Source organism: Gopherus flavomarginatus, chromosome 3 (genome assembly GCF_025201925.1).
Source record: "Gopherus flavomarginatus isolate rGopFla2 chromosome 3, rGopFla2.mat.asm, whole genome shotgun sequence".
Classification (NCBI taxonomy): domain Eukaryota; kingdom Metazoa; phylum Chordata; order Testudines; family Testudinidae; genus Gopherus; species Gopherus flavomarginatus.
This window is the reverse complement of record NC_066619.1, coordinates 220,963,823-220,984,351: the sequence shown is the minus strand read 5'-3', so window position 1 is coordinate 220,984,351 and position 20,529 is coordinate 220,963,823.

Genomic DNA, 20,529 nt, shown 5'->3' with positions numbered 1-20,529 from the left:
AAATAAGTCATGTTTAAATAAAAATGCTAGTTAACACATTGTAACTGATCTATATTTTTACACACTAGTGTACATGGGGCTTAACACCTTTAAAAATATGTTAGCTCCCTGTGACTGGCCTGAAGGCGGAACATAGGGAGGGAAATTGGTAGTTCTCTGCACAACTATGAAATATCATTATTGTTTACATAAATATACACAGATCTTTACAAAATGCAGAGTGAGACACAGTACTAACCCAAATATCTTGCAATCTATCTCAGATAACAGCTTGGTGGTATGTGAAGATATTGTTATGGGTTGGATGAACTATCATTGAGGCTGGGTAATCACTTCCATTCATTTAAGATTGCTGTAAGAAATAGTTAAGCTCCTTTATCAAACAATAGCAGACTGAGAGAGATGTGGAAGATACACCACAGAAACAGAAATAGAAAGAGCAGAAAGTCAAATGCAGCCTGAACAAGCAGTGAGAGTGTGGCCCTGGGAGAAGCCTAGAGACAGCTTTTGGGTCTGAGAGCTGGCTGAAAGGGGCTTGGAACTGTGAAGAAAGAAGCTATCTCCTGCTGTCTGATTCTGCCTATGTTCAGGGAAACAGGACTTTGTACATTCTTTGTGAATAAAAAGGATTATATCAGGTACCAGACTCCACCATCATTTCTCCTCCTAATAGAAACAATCCACAGGACCACAAATCTGGCTAACTGCTCAGGAGTAAAGGAGTAAAAATATCATTGGCCATGTCTAGTCTAGGAAAACAGGTCATGTTTAAAAAAGCATTAGCTAGCATGTTTTAACTAACACATTTTTTAAATACTAGTGTAGACAGTAAGGGACCCATTCACAGACAATCCACAGCAGTAGAATGTAGTCAAGATCAAGTAAAGACTCATAAGGTGGCAACATGTGAATGTAACCAGAATCCTATCCCCCTGCACATGCATACGATAGCCACTGTGGACAAGAAAACAAACACATGCGAGATGATAGTCACATTGTTTAATGCACTACTGGAAGGCACTCAGATGCTACATGGTGAATATGGTATAAGAACCTGTACAGAACAGAACAGAACAGAACTAAATCACAAATATGTTCTATATTTTGTAGGTATTCATTGAGCGCTTATCACCATGATATTTAATGATTCCGTCATGTTTGTTCTATTTTCTTATCTTCCTACTTTTCAATTTTTAACCTACTTGATAATAAAATTGGTATTTTATTATGATATTATTTATTATTTTATTAATTGAGCTTCTGCTACCAAGCTTCACTCCCAATAGCCAATATGTGAAAGTTCTGGAGACTTATACTACAATTTCATTCATTAGTAACCTATTTCAAAGTTTACATTTCACTTACCAGATTGAATCAACTGTTATTCATCTCTTGGGAAAAAACTCACAGACGTTTAAGTATCAGTAATCTAAATAAACAAATAAATAAATAAGGAGGCTTTACACATGAAGTTTTATTAAATTAAATTTGCATATGCGTCAAAACATAGAATAATTGAGATACCCAAAATCGTGACCTGTGTGATAGAAGCCTGATTTTGTTATTTTTTTTTTTTTGGGGGGGAGGGTTTTTTACCTTTCATTTGCTCCAAAAATTACTGATGAGAACATCTATTAACTGCCTAATTTGCACAAGCCTTCTGCTACTCAAGCTCTAGTAAGCCTTACGCATTTAATACTGAATTATCTTATTCGTTATTTTCCAGCACCATGCTTACTATTTAGTTCTCTCTCCTTTTTTCTAGGATTTTTAGGCAGTAATTGCCCTGTCACACTAGTAGAGACTATCCTCCATGAAGTTTTCTGGAATGATTGAGGTAAAAATAAAAATGTTCTGATATTTCCCCGCAGGAAAGTGGTAGTAGTTTCCTGGGCTTAAATAGGTTTTAACTACATCCCACAGAGCAATGCTTCATAGTATATTATTAGAGTGATCAAAAAGGATCAAAACATGTTACTATGAAGAACTGAGCATGAGCCCATGTGAAGCACTGCTTTGTGTATTTCTCATCTAAACTTTCCAAAATGTGGGGTTTCAATACAGATTTTTGTTTCTTTTTGCAAAATTTAATTTGTTTACTATTTGTTATTTTTATATGCATTTTAGTGATATTGTTAACTAGTATATGCTAGACCTGAATGTGGCATTTTCAAGTTCTTTGTTACAACAGGCACTAACAGAATTTGTAATATGAAACCTGCAAATTCTGTGGCAAAAGGGGAATGGACCAGCATCAATCCTCATCCTGGATCTGCCACTAGAAAAGGAGAGGTATTATCCCTCTATCCTGGACTAAGGCTGTGCTGTGCCCCAAATTCTGCAATTGGAACTTGACTTTGTTGTAGTTTCCAAAACTGTGGAATTCTATTGATCCTAAGTAAATGATTAAAATCTACCAACACAATAATCCTAAACCATTTCCAGCCAGTGAAAAAATAAACAAACACCCTTAAAAACAAAAAAGTAAAACTGCAGTATACAACAAAATCGTCTGAAAACATTCATAAAGATTAAGCCTTTCTATCCAAAACTGTAACAAACGTGGTCCCATTTCTTCATTAAACAAAGCAGGTGACTATTTGGAATGGAAAGGTAAACCATGAGCATATTTCATTGTAAGTACTAGGCAATTTGTGTGTCTTCAGGTTTTCTAGAGTGGCTCAATGTCTCACAATAATCTTTCCTCCAATAGTCATACATAGTCCAAGAATCTATTTGTGTTCATTACCAAGCTTGATTTCTTGTGGGATTAATCTTCCTATGGATAGTTCAAAGGACTGAATTATAGGCTTAGTTATTATGTGTGAAATTCTCTGGAATACCTGGAACCAAAACATGTTGTACCAGATTCATCCCTGGAATAACTCCATTGGTATCATACCAATGGAGTTATTCCAGGGATGAATTTGGCCCTTTAAGACAATAAACAGTTATCACATTCCATGCATCTGATTAATGTTCACAATGACAATGTGTCCCACTGTTAATCAGCCTCTGTTTATGTATTTTTCCTGTTGTCAATATGATTGCTGAAGCCATCTAATTATGAGTTGTATCAATCTCATTCCAGCATTTAATTCAGAAATATGACGGGTGACTTTATTAGAACTGGGTGTTAGATATGCTAACTTCTTATGTAGAGCTACCCTCTTTACTGTGCTTCTTGGCTACTCAAAAATGTTATTTTACGCTGTTCTACGGTGTAATTGTGATGGGACTCTGGATGTATTTGGGATCTTAAGGAAACATGGGAGAGAGAGACTGTTGATGTATGTGTGTGCTGTTGATATGTCTTTCTAAAGAGACTTGTTCTTGATTTATTATAATTTTGCATTTACAACACAGGATGGTATCATTTTATATTAATATTTCATGTGGAATTTGAATAGCTGCAGTTAGGTCAAGTTTTTCCCTTTTGGAATGAGTGCCTATGTGCAAGGCAATAGCCACGAATCACTAGCTAGGAGAGACAATACTGTTCAAAATAATACTGCATAGATATACCTTCAAATTCTAGTTATTTGTTTTCAAGACATTCCATGCCAGCTCTTAAAAAACCGGCCAACCACATTGAGTTCATAAAAGACCAGACTGTCCCTTGCCCTTATGCAGGTGCAAAAACTGGGAAACAGGCACAAGTAGTTTTTCCCCTTCTTCTCCCTCTTTTCCTCCCTCTTTGCTCCCTTCCTCTGCAAATCCCCCAGGATCCAGCCACAATTACATACGCATTGCTCTTATCAACTGGTAATCCCAAAAGAGGCCAAAGGAGTAAGGACCATAGCCCTCTGCCACCTCTGCACTCAGAAGGGTAAGCTTCACTCTCTTGCAAGGAAGATACATTGTGTCCTTCAGGAGAAATAAATGTCCAGAGCTCTTTGTGGAGTTCTCCCAGGGGCATGATATGATTACACTGCCTCAATGTGGGCCAAAGCTCTAATGACATAGTCTGGCCCAAAATATACACAAACAAAACAGTTTATTGAGCAGTTATGGACTTTGCATGATCTAATGTCTCATTGCTCACTCACATACATATTTGGTGGAGATGAAATATATGTGAGCGAATTTTGCAGGCTCAATTTAGGCACCATTTTCTGTTGACATATACACAATATTTCTCTGCTTTTTTCACTTGTTTTTGGCTATTCTTTTCATACATGACATTCAAATAATCTAGTATAAACAAATATCAAAATCACCACAGTTTAACATTTCATCACGAGTAATTCATGCAATGCTTAATTTGTAATGAAAGAGGTGCCGGGGCTCAAGCAATTTTTTTACTTTCATAACTGACACGGCAAACCCAGAGGTGCCAGGGCTCATTCTTGGCAAGCGCTGGTACAAATTAAGCACTGAATTTACGTAAATAAGAAACTCAAGCGACTGATGCCATAACAGGAGCACAATGTTAGGTGAATATGATGGATCACACAATACCATTTTGCAACCACCATGTTTCATTTAAGAGAGGGCTCATTCTAATTTTCAATAACTTCAAATGTTCTTAATCTTAAAAAGTTACCATATGGCAATGTTCCATAACTCCTGAAGTACAGCACATGGGACTCCTTTTGTTAATGGATTGATACCTGCTTTATTCAATTTGTGCAGTATATTGATTAGCAAATTAAATCTCTAAAAATTAATGGAGGTTCTGCATTTCCAAATGCACTCAGTACATCTTTCACAGCTTGCTTACAGTAGGAATTTAAAAGGTCCGTTTCTCCTTTCACACCAGTATTGTAGTGGTGTTGCTCCTTTGGGCCAAATTTTTAAATCAGATGGAGCAATGCTGGATGCAGACTTGTGGAGATGGGCAAAGACTTACTACAACAGGTCGATGTAACCTGGAAATCCTCCTGCACGATGGTCCATTGAGTTGAATTTTTAGATGCTTTGAATCACCAAGCATTTTTAGACGCTTTCTGGCAAAGAAATGCCAGCGCACACAGGTGAGACTGGCACACTGACTTTACTGGAGTTCTGATTTACACATGTGTATCAAAGAAGAATCAGGCTCAAAGACTTCTATGAGCATTCTGAGCTGCCTGTCTCTTATTCTTGCCAAATTAAGGCCCTATACTCTCTCTTCTAGTTATTCCTCAATTAAACCGTACTTGAGGTACTTCATTTGAACTATTTTCTGCTCCCTGCTTCCCCAGATTCCAGTCTGCTAGACAGCCATTCACTGATACAAGTGTTTCAAATGGGAAATGTTGGTAAGCTGATGAGGCACAGTTATAAAGCAGACACAACTGCATTAAAGTTTTACGTATTTGTTTACTAGCAGAATGAGATGAGATAAACAGAACATACAGAAAGGAACTGAGGATTAAAAAAATAAATCTCTCCTGAGACTAACTTAATAACGTGCTCCAAAAGCTCTCATAAATTATTAGCTTTGAAATCATTCAAAGTGTCTGAAACATAGTATGTGTCACTGATGTACTTGAAGTTCACCTAAGAAACTTGTATCATCAAAATGTGCTGACAAAAACTGCCAGAAGCTACGCCACCTTGCAATCAATCACATATCTGTTTCGGAATTATAAAGTGTCTGAGAGCTATAATTTCATCTGCTTTCAGCTGCATACATTTAAAACTTCACATTCTTATGGAGGAAGGAAAGACTGAAAAGATTTGTCAGCTCGGGTGCCCTCCATCTCATGATCTCTATCTTAAAAGCACTTTCAGAAAGTCTTGATATGTTCTTTTAAATTAATACAGTGTATAGCAGGATACATATTTTAAACTTTAAGGTGAATTTATTGTTTGCAAAAGGTGACAGTCTGAGAAAGTAGGTCCTCTATTTAGTCTAGGAAGAGACAGCTTGGGTGACAGCAGTGCAAACACCTCCACATTGCCCATTCACTGATGTGCCAAAGTCTCCTGGATGGGCCACTTCTAAGGATGATGGAATAATCAGCCTCCATGCCCATCCAGTGCATTTCCATATTGTACTGTGCACCAGTGTATTAAAATCACAGGAATGACATCATATATATCAATGGATCAGTAACAACAGCAGCTTTGACTAAGCAAGGATTGATGAGGATAGACTCACTAGAACATTTAAGTCTGCCTTGAGGATTTTTATTTCCAGATATTTTAAATCAATACAAATGCCGCACGTAATTGATCAATATTTTTGTCTGTATATAATAATTCATGCTGACTTAATCTCTAGAGACCAGCCGGGTCCCTGGCTTCACATCTACAGTGGAGGCACAAACCCAATGGCATCTACAGCACCCAATCCTGCTCCCAATGAAATCAATGACAAAACTTCCATTGATTTCAAAACTACAGGATTGGGGCAGTACTGCTGCCATACATATGTTGTCCATAACCTGTCCACTCACCCACCTGCTCTATCCTCTCCACATCCATGTCAGTCTCCAACTTACACTTGTCTATAGATGCACAAGAGTGTGCTGAGCAAAAGCAGCAGCACATAGAGCTTTGTAGAGTACTTTCCCTAATCTTCTCCTTGTGACTCTGACTGCAATCTAAAAACTACTCATTAACTTCATGAGAGATGCAACCAGACACATGTTAAACACTAGCATAAGACAGACAGAGGAAACATCCAATCAGGTTTCCTCCCTAACAGGTCCTTGTACCAGACATGGCTACTTGGCCACATTCATGGAAAATCAGAGATGCAGCTTTAGGGCTGACGCTAGAGATGATGATGTAGCTGGAGTGAGACACAGGTGTGAAATGAGGCGGAAAGGCACTTATTTGCTAGTCTATCCCAAGGGAGGAGGGGAGACTGGGAACCACTGCCTTATCTAATCCTACCAATGTCACAATGTGCATACAAAAACAAGACAATTTTCTTAACTCATGAAGAATGAAACAAATATCACGGAACAAGTAACCAAGCATGAAAGGAATATTCTCATGAACCAGGTCCACCCTGTATAATGGTGAGCAAAGTGCTTCATTTCCATGTTGAGTGTAATACAAGAACGTGATCTGCATCCTACGCATCAGATTTTTTCCCCCTCCCTCCCACCTCACATTTCTCCACATGATTCAGAGTACCAAAGTGCTTCCTGTTCTGAGGTACAGGACACATGCTGAGTGCAGCTCTTGAAGTGAGCTCAGCAAGGGCCAGAAGCAGGCAACGCTGTGAGCTAATGGAAGAATAATTTAAAGTGAGCTTGGATAGTTGGGAGGGAAAAGGACCGACACATAGTGAAAATAAGATTTGCTTTTCTTGTTTCTGTTACCTGCTGTTGATAGATTTTGAAATGAAAGATTTGAAATTATTTCGAATCATGTCTGGAATAGTAAAGTGTGTTTAGCTTTTATCTGTCACTTTTTAATAATTTCTATTAACCTTACTTTAAGAGTATTGATGTTAATTCTACAAAGAATAATTAAATGCAGTTAAGAACAGTAATTTGGTATATTTCAATTTATTATTGTAGAGATTTCCATACATTATTTCAATCTTTCATTTATAGTAGAGAATACTGTGTACTCCATAGTTCCTGATTAAATTCAAGTTTTTATGATATTCCCCCCCCCTTTTTTTTTAAAAGACATTCACTGTTCCTCATCTGCACCCCAAGAACATGGTTACTTACTCCAAAGGCAAAAATGTTCTTTCAGTGTAATAACACAGCTAGTTTACTTAGCTATTACTTTACAATGGCTATTAGCCAAGACGGTCAGGGACGTAACCTCATGCTCGGGGTGGCCCTAAGCCTCTAACTCCAAGAAGGGAAAGATGGAGTGAATCTCTCAAAAATTGCCTTGTTCTGTACAGTGACTCTGAAGCTCTGGTAGTGGCCACTGTCAGAGACAGGATACTAAGCTAAATAGATCATTGGTCTGACCCGACCTGGTAGCTTTTATGCTTTTAGTTAACATTTTTCTGTGTATAATGCCATCGATTATGGTGATATAGGATTTTGTTTTCTGCATCCCCTAGCTACACTAAAGACTCAATTGCTCCAACCAAATTTCAACCCCTTTCTCCAATTCATAGCTCTTCGTTCTAACGCTTGCACTACACAAACTGTTTGGGTGTGCTTTCTAAACCTTTAGTACTGTAAAAGGTCCTGCAGCTTTTGCAATCTAAATAACTGTACACTGTTGGCTTGGTTAAAACTGCAGCTATGGCAGAAGGACAGCATTCTATGTCCTATGAAATAGGACAGCAGCATTCCGATTAAGGAAGGAAGGAATAGACAGAGGACATCTTATGATACCTGTGACATCCAGGTAACACATTTTCCCCTTGATTTATGTACTTAATTATTTTCTTTATTAATTCTTTTTGGTGTGAATTTAACATTCCTCAACTGTACCAGTCTATTTCAATCCTGGGATGGTGGGCACCGCCCACCAAAACAATTGAAAGTCTGCCCCCTCAGATTAGAGAAAGGACACAGAATCCAGAATTTAATATAGGAGGGACAAAATATGAAAATAGGAAGGTGGTTACAGGTTATTGGATCCAAAAGAGGGATTCCAACTGTGAATGCCAAGCAGAGAATGCCACGCTGCACCCACTTCTCTAAGAGAGTCCATGGAGTCAGTGGATGGTAAAAGTCACTACAGTTTTAGAGAACCCCTCCCTACTCAGCCTCCTTCTCCTTAAACAAGTTGATGAGGTCTCAGGACTTTGTGGGGCCATGTGCAGGGAATGTATATAAGAACAGGTGTGGAGAGAAGCGTATTCAGAACCTTAATAAGTAGTTCTGGGAGAGATTGAAGTGAAGCTGCAATCCAGTGCACTGCACATAGGTGTGCTCAAGGTCTCCCATCATATCAGTAGGGACAGGTGATGGGGACAAAGTCATAGTTCCTTGGAAGTTGTTACATAATGGATCTGCAAAGAGTTCTACACAGTCACTTGTGTACAGCTCCACCAATAGCCATAGAAAATGAAACTCTCCAATAATCGACTGAACAGTTACGATACCTGCAGCAGCAATTCCCCATGCAGTTCTACCAACATGCCTAAATCCTGATCTTGAGGGATCACTTCTAAAGGTGGGAGAATACTTCATTCCTTGGCCTATTTTTAGAGTCTGCCAATGAAGATACCGATTAGTGCCAGCTCTGGATGTCTTAGTGACATGGACACTTGTCCCAAGGGAATTGGCCTGAGTCTAAACTTAATTAACAAATGAATGTGCATTTTGCAGTAGATAAACTACATGACTGATGATGTTAATATCCTGTTTATAATCCTTCCGTGGGGGAAACACCCTAAGACCTGAACACACAGATGATGATGACGATACTCTCATATTTGATGCTTATGGTGGAAGTGAGATTTTGCAACCTACTAACCAAAATTAGAAAGCTCTATAACATTTTAAATTTAAAATAATTTTTAAAAATAGCCAAACCTTTTCAAATCTGCAGAAAAGTTTGGCTTAGGCTGAACTCAAGGACCTGTCAAAGATGGGGGAGGGGGATGAGTGGGGAAGTTCTAATTTTATCAGAACTGGATAGCCAGTCTTAGTGAGCAGTAAAGCAGTGTAGGATTTTATGGGGCCCTCTGTAATGCAGCTCAAAAATAGCCAGCATGAGGCCTCTATTTCATCTTATTGATTCCGCACTCAATCTGCTAAAGGTAACACCTCCACAGCCTTCCACAATTTCATGTGTTCTAATTAGTTGTTTTGCTGTAGTTAAACACTCCATATCTTTTCATACCAGATATAATTATTGGCAGGCTATCAGTCATTAGTCATCACTCCATAATATCCCCTGGTGGGTTTTCGGTTTAACAACGGGCCTTTGTAGTCACAGGGCTGTGTGTGCTATATTCTATGTTTTGCAAGACATAAAATACTTCTGTAGCTGACTAATGGCCATCTATCATTTAACATATATAAATTGCAGGAAAAAGCCAGGTTATTTTTTCCCTGTAAACAAAAATAATATTTTAAGAGATATTAACATAGGCTATGATCATGCACTGGGATGTGCTAGCACAAATCTCTACTCTCATGCAATTCTATACACATATAGGGGTCCACAGTTGTGGAAGAGTTGTGAAACTAGAATGATTTTTGGTTTACGGAGATAACCATAACCTCTGAGGTCAAGGGAACTTGCAGGAGTACATCATCCCATAAATAGCGGACTCTGATGCAGAAGCAGAGCCTAAGCAGGTTACAGTGTGAACTAGAGTCACCTCCTAAATTTAGGAATAAAACATTTCTCAGCAATTCACAAGCCTCTTCAGATTAAAGAGCTTTCATATTCTCAGAAAAGGTACCATAACTGAATTATTCCAAAGACTATTGTATTCGAAGACTTTTTTTTCTTTGAATCAATAGACATTGCAGATCAATTTCCCTTTTACGGTTATGCCTGTACTGAGAATTTCATTCATTCATTTTTTTAAAAACTACACAAAAAGGAACAAACATCTTATTTCTATGTAGTGATTTGACTTTCCCCTTAAAATCCATTTGCTGTTGCTTGGGTTAAGATAGGGTGACCAGACAGCAAATGTGAAAAATAGGGACGGAGATGGGAGTAATAGGACCCTATATAAGAAAAAGACCCAAAAATCGGGACTGTCCCTATAAAATCGGGACATCTGGTCACCCTAGGTTAAGAAGATGTTTGCATGGTAGCAGAGTCTGGAAAATAGTCTTTTCAAGGATCCTTATAGACTCATAGGTCAGAAGGGACCAATATGATCATCTAGTCTGACCTCCTGCACAAGGCAGGCCACAGAACCCTACCCATCCACTTTTATAACAACCCCTAACCCAGGACTGAGTTACTGAAATCCTCAAAATTGGTTTGAAGACGTCAAGCTGCAGAGAATCCACCAGCAAGCGACCCATGCCCCACGCTGCAGGGGAAGGCGAAAAACCTCCAGGGCCCCTGCCAATCCGCCCTGGAGGAAAATTCCTTCCCGACCCCAAATATGGCGATCAGCTAAACCCTGAGCATGTGGGCAAGACTCACCAGCCAGCACCCAAGAAGGAATTCTCTGCAGTAACTCAGTTCCCATCCCATCCAACATCTCCCCGCAGACCACTGAGCAGACTTATCTGGTGATAATCCAAGATCAATTGCCCAAATTAAACTATCCTATCATAACATCCCCTCCATATACTTATCAAGCTTAGTCTTAAAGCCAGAAAAGTCTTTTGCCCCCACTACTTCCCTCGGAAGGCTGTTCCAGAACTTCACTCCCCTAATGGTTAGAAACCTTCGTCTAATTTCAAGTCTAAACTTCCTTATATCCAGTTTGTACCCATTCGTCCTCGTGCCTACATTAGTACTAAACTTAAATAATTCCTCTCTCTCCCTAACGTTAACCCCCTTGATATATTTATATAGAGCAAGCATATCCCCCCGCAGCCTTCTTTTGGCCAGGCTAAACAAGCCAAGCTCTTTGAGTCTCCTTTCATAAGGCAGGTTTTCCATTCCTCGGATCATCCTAGTAGCCCGTCTCTGGACCTGTTCCAGTTTGAATTCATCCTTCTTGAACATGGGACACCAGAACTGCACACAATATTCCAGATGGGGTCTCACCAGCGCCTTGTCCAAAGTTTGATACTTGCTTGTCTAGCTCAGCTAATTATGATTTGAATTAATCAAAGAAATACATATAAGTAGATCAAGTGAGAACACCACTTGGTTAGTACAGCTTTAAGCAATAGCCTAGCAGCCTTTTCTTCACTGTGGAAGCATGCTGATGAGAGATCACTTCTCAGGATCATTACTGGAAATAAGTTCCCTAGTAAAAATTAATCTATCGGTGCCCACATTATACGAGATTTCAATTATTCATTCATCTTATTTATTACCTAATATGTGTAGGGCTACTTAGTCGTCTAGCTGTCCTGCATTTAAGAAGTATGTTTCTCTGAGCACCCAGAAAGAAATAATAGTTTAATATGCTTTAGCCTGATACTTAGGATGCTGCTTTAAAAAAAAAAGTAATTGCTGTTTTTTTCCTACTCCACTGCACAAATTAAGAAAACAATTGTACACAGTGTTTTTTCAACTTGCTAAGGTTAAAGAGAACAACACTTAATGTACTAGAAAGAGCAGATGAATGCCATTCTTTAAATTACAGTAGTACGAACCCTGTGAAAGTTAGCTTTTGAATCCTTTTTGCTGGATTCCAATATTTTATAGTCTTTGGGTGTGACCTTTATTTCAGCTTGCCATCAGGAAATGAGAAATTCTATCTCCTGTCAGGTTCTCCGTTCAGAAGTACTGTACAAACAGAATTTAGTTGCTTTGCTTTTTTAAATTTAAGGTAAGACAAATGTCATTTTCCCCATTTTTTTTTTTTGCCCTAGAGGGAAGATGAATATTATCCAAACCTACTGTTCTCATCCTTGTCACAATGAACTAGGATAAACAAAAGTTATAAAACGCTAGTTTTAACAAAGTGCAACTGTTTCTTTACATCACCCATCTATATAGATTCTTAAACTGTACCCATCACCTTGGTATTTGAGCACCTTGACAACAATCAAATACTATTTTGGGCTTCATTTTCAAAGATTTCAAGCCACAGTAAGCCTGGTAAAGATAAAATAGTTTGTCCTGTCAATCTTCAATGAAATTAAAAAATTGGATTAAAAAAAATTCCCATAACGCTGGCATGTGTGTTGCCCTGAATCATCCTGCAGCACTGCCAGTTACAATTTACATTTACTAAAAAAAGGAAGATTGAGAAATTTTTCAATATATCATTATGGATAAATTTCACATCCATGTCGGTGAGGATTAGAGAGATGGAATGAACGTACTGCCTCAGAAAATGTTTCTATTTAACAAGCAGTATCAAGTTCAGCCCTTTCCACAGACAGAGCTGCAGTCTTGAGAAAATTGCTTCCTCCCCACCCTCATTTTGGGGTCTAGGCTTTTAAAATTGATTATTCACTTATCTGTACCCTCTCCTAGTGTAAAACGGTTTGCACACTTTTGAGCTTTCATGGTTTGCCTGCAGGATTAAACAGTAACTAAAAAATGCCTAATCCTTTTTGTTTTCTTTGAGTTTTATATCAAGTCATTTCCATTTTTGTTCAAGGATGTTCTAGCTGTCCTTTTTTACCAAGACATACTAGTTTTTCTTCGTGTTTGAGGTTAAAAAGTGCAGTTTGATCCAAGGAAGGCACTTATGCACAAGAGACTCTGTACTAAATTAGAATGTTTCTCATGCAGTGCATTCCTGCTTCTTGATTGGTGGAGTAATGGTCTATGATTTATTATTTAGCATCACTTTCATACTGTATGTGAAATTCACAAGTTTTTAAAAATAAAAATTCAGTGCAATGTGATTTCAATCATAAGAATGAACTATGTATAACTGTGTGCATTTCCATCTGTAAGAATAGATTTAGAGTGCCACGACCCAAACCCTTATTCAGCAGAGCTACTTATGGGAATCTGAAGATTTGGACTCATAATTTACACCACTACAATCAAAGACATGAAGACTAACTACAGGCTGAGATTATAATTGTTTGCTTACTCAACACATCAACAAATACTTGACCCAACTGTCAGATGGGCTACTAAGGACAGATTCTCCACTGCCTTGCGCTTTGGGTAGTCATTTGTGTAAACCAAATGCAAAGTGGGGGTGTAAAAATTACCAAATACAAATTGGAGGCCTTCTGCATTTACCTTGTGGAGAGCAAAATGAATACACAAGGTACAAAATTGTGGAGAATGAGACCCTTTCATTTCTAAAAACAGTAACGTAGTTTAAAACAACATCAGACGTCCTTTATCAATAATCATAATAAATAAAAGTGCTAAATTGCAACCAATTCTAGCTGATGGGAAAAAAAAATCAAGACCCACATTCTGTACATCCATCCAAACTTTTTACACACATCTTTACTGGATTTAACCTCCCTTCTCTCTCCAAAAAAGCTACTCTTACCACATGAATGGCCAACTACTGTGTAACTGTAGTAGCACTCCATTCAACCACCTACAAGATGGTATACAAGCATACACATCATAACTCATCCAGCATCTGCTGCTCCAGCTTCAATTCTGGATCCTCTTTCCACAGCAGAAAAAGTCCTGCCAAGTATCTCCAAGAGCTCACTACCATGCCAATGTCCTCAATTATTTGATAAATCAAAGTACTATTCAGTACAGTGGGTCTGATTCTGATCTCACTTGCACTGTTGAACTCTAGTGGGTCTGATTCTCTTTTACACTAAAACCTCAGAGTCAATTAAATCTGCACCCATTTTACAGCCCCTTTACATTGCAAGAGTGGTGAAAAGGGGCTGTAGCATAAATAAGAATCAGACTCTCTTGACTTCAGTGTACTTACTCTTGATTTGTACAGCTATAAATGTGAGATCAGAATTTACCTAGCATCAGAGCACAATTACAGTTTGGAGTAGCAACATTCTTGGAGTATTTAAGTGGCAGACAGTATTGGTGAAAAAAGTTGTGAAAAGTTAGAAGCATTTTTAGGGATCTAACCTTTTCTTCATCACAAAAACTGAATGGTGATGCAGACACAAGAAAATGTATACATTTGAATAAATAGGCAATGAGATTTAACAAAGCAGCTGGCTACACAAGATTTTCAGCTTGACATGAATGTTGAAGCTCAATGTATAGACAGCTCAAGAGGCAGACTGCAACTTTGATAAACAAAAAGGGTCTCCCAAACTGAGTCATGGTAATTATCTATACACAGTCAGTTGCTTTTCAACCCTGTTATGAGTCAGGGGCACACATTGGAACACTTTGCTTCCTGCTTCCTCCTCTTCTCTAGACCAATCTTTAATTAACAGGTATAAAGTTATATATCTGATGTGCTACATTAAAACATGCTTTGCAAAACATTGTGCACTGAACAACTGGTTATCGTTTGGATTCTAATTGACAAATTCAAATTTCTTCTAAACATCTGATGTTGGGAATTCAACTATTTAGCTCTAAATTAGAACTGTGTGAGCCACTGAGATACCCACTGCTTGGAGAGCCAGGACGAACACTGTTAAACCTTCAAGGTTTGCCAGGTCTGCAGGGCTCCAAATTGAAACAGATGGATTGGCTGAAAGGAGTGCTGTTCTGTTCCATTATTAATACCCCTCTGATGTACTACCCCAACAGAGTAATCCTCTTTGATGATTTTATCACCAAAGAACATTGCTGTAATCATGTAAGGTGCTATGGAACCACAGATAATCAATCAAAACGAGAAAAGCAGATAAGGCAACTTTCTGACTTTTTTTTCAAGTGAATTTAATTCTCATTAAAAATGAGAGACTGACAGCTTTTGAAATGGATGTCATCTTCTCTACAGCATGGGCAGAGGCAATGCAAACTAGCCCACAATATTCCACCAGTGCATCACAGTCCTCTCTGAAGTGATCACCTACATAGGTAGAGCAGTCCTGTATTCACAGGCCAATTATTCAAGTCTTTGACATCTCTTGCTGGGATAACCAGCAAAGGGGACTACTTACTTTTAATTCTGGTGGTGTTTTTGTGCTATAGACTGGGAATAACACTGAGGACACCAGATGATTTCATATACTATAAGCCACTTAGTCAGCAGATAGTAATACCCTTGGTCACATCTGACTGGGTCATATTCAAACTGGTGACCTCCTGTACTGCAGAGCTGAAAAGCTTTACATCCTAGATCTAGAGTTCCAGAACAAGTTTTTTTAAAAAAAATTAATTTCAAACTAATTCAAGCTGATTGTCTTATGATAAACAGCTTACAGTCTGTGAAGGCATACTGAAGGTATACAATATATTCAAGCTTTCTGTGGACTAAATGAAGTGTTCTTATATGACTAAACCTGGTATAATCTTGGTTGTGTATGGGGGTGTGAGATATAGAGGTGTAAGAGAAAACTGACAGATCTTCCTTTCAAAGCAAAGATTTTTAATAATTTTCTTTGTTGTTGAATAAAACAGGTCTCCACAACTGAACAAGACCCTATTTTCTATTGTTTATACCTCCAACAGCTGTTCCTCTGCTCTGTGGTTCTAAGTATTCGAACAAAAGAAGCTTAAATTTTTGAGGGTTTAAATTACTTTGCAGTTTAGCATAGAGTGGGTCTGTGTGAAGATTTTTAATTCAACATAAAGGAACATTGTCTTCTATAACCCACGGTTTGTGTTAGGACTAACAAAATTGGAAGTCAACTTGATATTGAACAGTAAACAACGTATATGGATGGGGGTGGAGGGAGAGGATGCATGGGGTGAATTGCCATTACAACAATTGAAGGGTGGGGAGGATGGAGAATATAAAGAGAATGTTGCAGGTGAATCCTTCACACATAGCCCAAGTGACTTCAGATTCACTATTGTAACTAAGACAACTTATTGAGTTTCAGTTAATGAGATTTGTGTTCAATATCAAGTTGTGCTGCTATTGAATGTTTATGCTATTGTCAGTGCCTGCATTTCCCCCTTTTTTCATTCTTGTTCTCCACGCCGCCCCTTTAATTGTGCTTCAGTCTTCATCTTGACACAGAGATTTAGTGCTGAAAAGCTGCAGCTGCAGCTGTACCATGATCTAAGACCCAAGTGTTGTGTTAGTAAAGATGCACTTATTCCAAAGTTGGATTCAATTTCTCCAGATTTTTACTGATGTGTTAACACAAGCTCTGAGGTTTGAAAATGCCATTCCTTTACACTTCTGATAATGACATTAGATGCTCAGGTGGTGCCTTTGGGGATACAAAGGGTTCCTGTTAGATTAGTCAACTAATATGAGTAAGGTAATTTTATCCCTCTCTGTATTTCTCAGTTATAGCCATAGACTTTAACATAAGAGACAGAATAAGATATTTTGCCTGTGTCTGTGGCCTGGAAGTGTCCATCTTCTATGTGCGTCATTGCAAATTTCACAGGACCTATATAGACATCTAATCACAATCAATGCCAAGATAGGACAACAATGAGAATGAGATCCTCCTGTGCATTAATGAGTAACTACAGACTGAATCTGAATGTAGCTTATTCATTACATCTTGTGACAGACCCAGGCCAGTGGGGTACAGGAGTCTGGTAGAGGGCAAATATACTGGTCACTGGATGAGTAATTTTCTGTTTCCTGAGTGACCAAAGCAGGGGCTGCACTAGAGTAATCAGGAATCTGCTAGAACCAATTCAGGCAGACAAGCTGATTAGAACACCTGCAGCCAATCAAGGCAGGCTAATCAGGGCACCTGGATTTAAAAAGGAGCTCACTCCAGTCAGGGAGGGGGAGCCAGAGGAGAGGAAGTGTGTGTGAGGAGCTGGGAGCAAGAGGCAAAAGGAGCTGAGAGTGAGAGCGTGTGCTTCTGGAGGACTAAGGAGTACAAGCGTTATCAGACACCAGGAGGAAGATCCTGTGGTGAGGATAAAGAAGGTGTTTGGAGGAGGCCATGGGGAAGTAGCCCAGGGAGTTGTAGCTGTCATGCAGCTGTTACAGGAGGTACTATAGACGGCTACAATCCACAGGGCCCTGGGCTGGAACCTGGAGTAGAGGGCGGGTCTGGGTTCCCCCCAAACGTCCCAACTCCTGATTAGACACAGGAGGAGTTGACTCAGACTGTGGGGAAGGTCACTGAGGTGAGCAAATCTGCCAATAAGCGCAGGACCCACCAAGGTAGAGGAGGAACTTTGTCACAATTTACAATAACTTAATTCTGAATCCATATAAACATGTATGGAACAATAGGCAGGGAGGTGGGTGGGAGGACCTAATACAGTATATCTTTTTCATCTCTTTCCTAGAATTCTAACAAATGTAATTGAGTCTTAAAGAGGATATTATTATATCTACTTCATGTAAGGTTATTCTAAACAGCTGTCAAAGTCTGGCTTTGAATGTAGACTATCAATATTGAGGTTTGTAGTAGCAGGGCTGTTAAGACTGCTGATAATTTTTAGTTGGGAAGGAGGAGGATTATGCATCTTTTTTCAGCTTTTGTTAGAGACCCATCCTACATATTCCTCCTTTGAATCAATAATTTCAAACTATAATAAGCAATATGATTGCAAATAATTGTTACGCATAATAAAGTACTTATTATATATGATCCAAACCGCATATGTATTAAACACTAAAACTGCTAACAAATGACATTTTTAAGAGGTATTTCTGTTCAAAGTAGAAAATTGACATGCTGTCATAATTTTGCTATAAAGAATAACACAAAACAAACCCAAAACCATCCGGAATAAGAAACCTGGTGCAGTTCAACAAGCATACATGAATGTAATTCACAATAAGTCCTACAGCTCGAGTGTCGTAAAAGGCGCTCGAGCAATGTATCACGAGGGTCACAGATTTAAAGAGATGAATCTCTCTTTGGACCATGCCTGCTCAGATTGTGCCTTTTGATATAATCTGAAGCATTCAGATAAAAGGCCCTGGTGGCATATGCTTCTCATTGAAGAAGCCTATTTTTCTGAGCTGTTAAGAACTCCAGAAAGACATGAGTAAAACACAGGAACACATGCAGCACATCCTTTGGGATATTTTCTTTCATACATGCTAATGAAGATTAAAGTGTAAAAAAGTGCAGACATCAGTTGAACAGATAATTAATGATGATTGATGTCATTTTTAATTTACGCCGCAAGTCTCATTCAAGTAAAAACTGCAAATGCTAGAAAACTTCCTGGGTTGCAGGCAATTTTGGTGTTCCAAATATAGTGACATGAGTTCAATGTAAATGGAACCTTTAGTGTGCACCAAATTGTCAACATGAGAAAGCAAGAGGAAATCTATTACCATTACGCAATAATTTTCATTAATTTTGCCTTGAAAAAGATGCCTGTGAATTTTACTTTCTATCTGTGCTTCTTTTTCCTTTAGCCTTTATCACTGTAGCTTCCAAGGCGTGAATTCAGTTTCAGCTGGATACTCGTTTGTCTGCAATTCAACATGCATAATTTTTTTTATAGCGGCTTTTTGACATGTACTTTAAAGTTATCTGCTTAATCCTACCCTTCCTTCAGATTTGCCCTATCCCTGGCAGCATTGAAGGTGCAGTTGTGACTTTAGTTTTTCATGGGCAGAAACATTCCAAAAACCAGGCCATAAATCCATGGAAGGAAGTGCATCAGCAATTTCTGTTTTGCCAGTACAGCACAATGTCATTTTTTGAAGGTTGTTACTGTGCATGTTTTGCAGCAGCATTAGCAGAGACACAGTATTAAGTACCATATCAAATCTTGAGGCTGTTTACAACAGGTAAATGCTGGGGTATAAGATGTTTCACTGGGTGACCCTCCCCAAGGATGGCAAGTGCACAAAGTCGTTGAATAATAGGTGCACTTTTGAGAGTGTCGTGGGGAAGCTTTGTGTCTGCCAACTGGTAGCAAGACATTAGGAAAAAAACCAATTATCACTCCTACCACAGTACTCCACTCTGATAACTGCATTTAGAGCATGTGTGTGTCTATGCCTGCATTTGTGCGTGTGCTTTCAAGTACCCTATTTATCACAAGAGGAGAGACGGACTTGAATTGGGATATATCTAAAAGCTGCAACTCCACCAAGTGAGCCATAAGGAGCCATCTACTGGCTACAACTGTATGAACTCTGATAAACTTGTCTCATTATTACCTAAGGATGGCATTCACGTGGGCGCAGAAGACCAATGAGGTCTTCAGAACAGCTTAAATCTAGTGGTGGGAGTGTCCGGGGGGACAAGACATTGGTAGAGTGGCATCCTGTGCACATTGTGGAAAGGGTTTCCAGGCTGGTCCCACGTAGTCCAGTATGGACAGTGACAATGGGGGTGAGCCAGGGAGTAGGCTGTGGGAGTCCTTATGGAAAAAGCTTAAAAAATGCTATAGAAAATTATACACTTTCCATAGTTTCGTTTAAACCACCTATAGAATAACAGAATTCTATCCTTGCTATGGAATTCTAGACAATCTCATTCTCTATGTAATTTGTGTTTTTACAATAATTTCCATAGAATCTTATTGGTTTCATATCTATTAAATACTAAAGAATTTTTCTATACAAAATCTCTGATTGTATAAATCCAGCAGCCCTAAAACACCTCACAATGAGTCCAGAGAGGCTGTGACTGCCATTCTAATCCACATGCTGGGAACATGGAACAGTGCTACCATCTGCAACCTATTCCCAACTTGAAGGGGGTGGATTTTGCCTTCCCAATTATCCAGACCACCTTCACCACATATGCCACATAAAGAATGATTATTCTGCAGCTGAAGTTAATTTTAATCTGAACAGGCAGCTAAATTAACAATTTGCAGTGAACAATTTGTTCTGCAAATTTAGCCCCTTAGTCCACCAAAAGACAATAACTTTTGCAAGTTTCCATACTACTGTTTGACAGATGTTTTGCATGAGCAAATTACAGTCAATACATTGGCTGTGAACTGCTAATGTTCAATATTTATTCCTCAGTTCTGGAGCTGTGGGACAGATGCCTGTAAATAAGATGGTATTGTTCTATTCCACCCTAATCTTTTATAAAGTGTTTTCACTTTTGCCAAACAAATTTTGTTTCACAATCAAATGAA